This window comes from Eptatretus burgeri, chromosome 3 (assembly GCF_056783735.1).
Source record: "Eptatretus burgeri isolate ZD-2024b chromosome 3, Ebu_testis_v1, whole genome shotgun sequence".
Classification (NCBI taxonomy): domain Eukaryota; kingdom Metazoa; phylum Chordata; class Myxini; order Myxiniformes; family Myxinidae; genus Eptatretus; species Eptatretus burgeri.
In genome coordinates this window covers 97,391,240-97,395,344 of record NC_140963.1, presented here as the reverse complement: position 1 = coordinate 97,395,344, position 4,105 = coordinate 97,391,240, and positions in this window count along the sequence as shown.

The following is a 4,105-nucleotide window of genomic DNA, read 5'->3' as shown; positions in this document are numbered from 1 at the left end:
CCATCTCATACCATTGACTACGGGGGGCCAGTGAAAGTCTGACCCACTTCAATGGAGGGCAGCTATGGTGGCTTGCTAGACTAGCTCACCCAATGGAGACTTGGGCTGCGAGCTTGAATGATCGGTCCCCCACCCCTCGGCATGGAATTAAGCTTGAGCTTTGATATCATGCCACAACATTATCAGCTTTGATTAGAAAAGCAACCGTCCTCCCCACCACAATCCCATCCCAACTTATCCCATCTCTTGTCTCACCTTTGACTGAGGTGAGGATAGAAAGACAGCTAAAGTCTCCGCTGATCTTACCCCATCCCTCCTCTCACCTACAAGTTTTCATTCAATAATTTGTGCACTTGTTTGTCCATTTGTTTTTGATGTATTTTTGAAACTGTCATCTCTGTCACCGGGTATGTGTGGTCCCCATCTCTACTGGATGAGGACAGAATCCCCATTTGACTGAATCTACTGGAGCAGGATTAGCCTTTATTGTATACCATCCCATTATCAGCTGCACCATCCCTCGCCCATTTTGTTCTTTTCAATCTCGTTATATATTCTTCTCAATTCAACCTACTTCTAGCCATTTCTTAGCATCTGCGTTCTTTCTCCACATGGTATTAATTTTCCATCAGTGTCTATTTGTAGAAGGGAGCCCAGTTTGATGCCCCCAAAAATGTCAGTACTTCATGTGTCGGCCTGCAATGTCGCTCAAATGATTGTGAACACAGGTCACTGAACACCATACTATATGAAATTCAAAAGTGCATACACTATTTTCATATTCATAAAGGTAGGCCATTTTTGATCGGTCTTCAGCACTCTGGTGAATTGCCTGTTGCTGTTGTTGAACCTCGCCAGAGTTTTCAAATTGTTATCAAGATACTAAAACACACCATTTTGTGTCTGTCTGTCTGACTGTTTTTATGACTGTGATGCATTTGGTCGTTACTTATCCAATCTCAACCAAACTTCACAGGAGGACTAAGGGTCACATGATGGAGGTTGTAGTGATTTAAGTTGCTCCCCTCCCCAAGGGGGATTTGCACCTTGGGTGAAGTCTGTGTTGAGGTGTATAATAGGTTATCATGGTGTTTCATGGGGCACACCTTCCGTAAAAAAAATATTATTATAACCACAAATGATTCATTCACTTCTCTCCATTGAATGATTTCATTTTGAAATAGTTGCTATTAAACTGAAACAAGTTTGGAGGAAATGACGTGAATAAAGCATTCTATACTTATCATGTCGCCCTCAGATGAACGTATCAGATCACTGTCTCAACTTGCAAGGTCGAGGTTAGCGGAAATGATCTTTAGTTAACAAAGCTGCTTAAATGAGTCTTTTTCATATGAATGATGAATCCCATTTCCCGTTTAATTTTTCTAGTCATCATATTACATAGAGACGGTATGTGGATTGTTTATAACCTGTCTTGGGGCTTCACATGTGATTTCTCCTGGCCATGGTTTCAAGTGTGATATTACTAACGCTATACTGTTACGGCCCAATTGTGACCTTTATTTGATGCATAACCATATTTCTAAGGTTCGTTAGTGCTGTTTAATACTTTCAAGATGGAAATTTGGAGAAAATTTGATGTACTTACACATGGGTGGTGTATCGGCAAACAGTCACTGATCCACAAACCTATTGGTACTATTATCACCAGTTATCCAGTTCAGTTAAGTCGTGGCTGATTTCTGGTGACATTCATCATCAGATGTTTCCAAACGACCCTATCCGACACTGCTTTCTGAAGCCCTGGCAGTGATCGCTTGGTTGCAGCCTTTACCCCATCCATTTTGGGTATATGTTCCATTACCAATCAGCTTGCTATCACTTTCCAGGCCAGCCATTCCTTATCAACTGTTTAGTTGGAGTACTTGCTTAAGTGCTTCAAATCAAGTGAGCCACTTAGTGAAGGAAAACACCCCTTCTGAACACGTTCATCTTGTCATTTGACAAGGTTTTTAATATTTTTGAGGTGTAACTAAAGACCAGCCTTTTCACTTGCCTTCTTCACCGTCTGCAGCAGTTTCATCAAGTCCTCTTTACTTTCTGCCAACAGAGTGGTATCATCAGCATAACTTAGGTTGTTGATACATCTTCCTCCAATCCTGACTCCCGCATCTATGTCATCCAAGTTATATTTTTCACCAAAATTATTATTCCCACAAATTATTATGGCCAGCCGGTTCGTGAAAGACCTTCGCCAGGCTTCCCACAGCCAACCCCACAAATAACGTGGGAATAATTTTTGGCGTTAAACAACAAGAAGAATATTAACAAACCGCCATCCACATGGAGCGCACCTATGCGTGCTTCCCTCCCCCCAGTTGCTCCCATAGAGAGTGTGTGTACTAGTTGTGTAAATATGGTGCAGACCAGTTCATAACCTTCAATGACATTTAGCTATACACTAAAGACCTTATCGTGAGCTTACAACTGAGGCTTGTACACACACCCATGCATAAACAAGCTCACACATAAGGTTCAAACGCATAAGTCTGCATACACTCGGTACCTGACACAAAGGTGCCGTTTTGTTAAACACATTAAACAGCAATTGGTGCTGGAGAACCCATAGGAAGCCATACAACACCGTTGCGGCTTCCAAAGTGGTCTTCAAAGCTTATCTCTGAATTTGTGGTTCAGCATAGAGGGATACTTTGGGGTGTTTTTAAAAAAAAGCTTAAATGAGGGTAACAATCATGAGATCCATTGAGTATACTGCAAGGTCATTGAGTCATCTCGTCGGGCTTTCAATTTCCAAGGTAAACTTCAGCACGTATCTTGGCGATCACAACCTCATGACGTGCTCTTGGACATGAGTCGTTTTCAGGTAAAGTACAGCACCGTGGATAATTGGAGCATAGTTCTGACAACACATCAGCATATTGGTTCCAAATGAAGTCTGTTAGTATATTCATGGGTTCAAACCGCTGTAAAAGTCAACAAACGAGTGATAGGTGAGTTTGCGCCACACACACAGTTGACAGACAGGACGGTATACTTAATGGATAATCTTAAGGAATATTTCAAGGATCACAAAATCATTCTGGGTTGAACTTTGTTTTTCTTGTTCAAACTTCTGCCGCCAATCTGTCGGATTGCTTTTAATCCACCGTGTCATGCGGTAGAATTGAAACAAGGGCTAAAATGAAAAAAATGTTTTGTGTTAGTCACATACCGTCTGTCTGACAGCAAGAACAGATTTTTATAGTTTGTCTCTTGCCAGATGGCTTTGTTAAATTCATATCGTCAAAATGCCACTGTGGCAACCCCCCCCCCCCAAATCACACAGTTCTCAGCCAGCTGTTAATTTGTCACACTAAGCTATGCACCTGCGGCAATTATACAGTAGAAAAAATTATAAGACCTGGCTTTCTTTTGTAAAGCTGGTCTTTTGCTAAGTATATGAGAGTAATAAAAAAAGAAAAAAAAGAGGAAGACCTTTCACAAAAAATACTATTATGTTAATAGGTTGACCTTTGTGAAGTACCATGGTTGTGAAAAATTGTCGCCTGCCTGTGGCTACAATCCAGCTTCTATCTCGGATTATGGTTATTTTCTTTTCAAATCATCCTCATATATATATATATATATATATATATATATATATATATATATATATATATATATATATATATATATATATATATATATATATATATACACACACACATATACACACACACACACACACACACACACACACACACACACACACACACACACACACACACACACACACACACACACACACACACACACACACACACACACAGGTCTTGGACAAAAAAAAATAGAAACACCTGGGGTAAATGAGGACACCAACTATATTGGGGGTTCCACAACAAATTCCACAACGGATTCTAAAACAAGTATATTGAAAGCAATGGCTTTTCGTTGTCGCCTGTAGCGAAGGGACATTTCCAGTTGGCTGAATCTTTCCTGATGTGCGAGTTGACTGACTTTTGGTACTAGTTTTGTCACTCTCCGATGCAACCTCTCGATGTTATCTTTTAATCTTGGTTGCCAAATTACATTTCCATATTCTAAGAGAGGACGGACCCTAGATTTGAAGAGTTGTGGTGGGTTC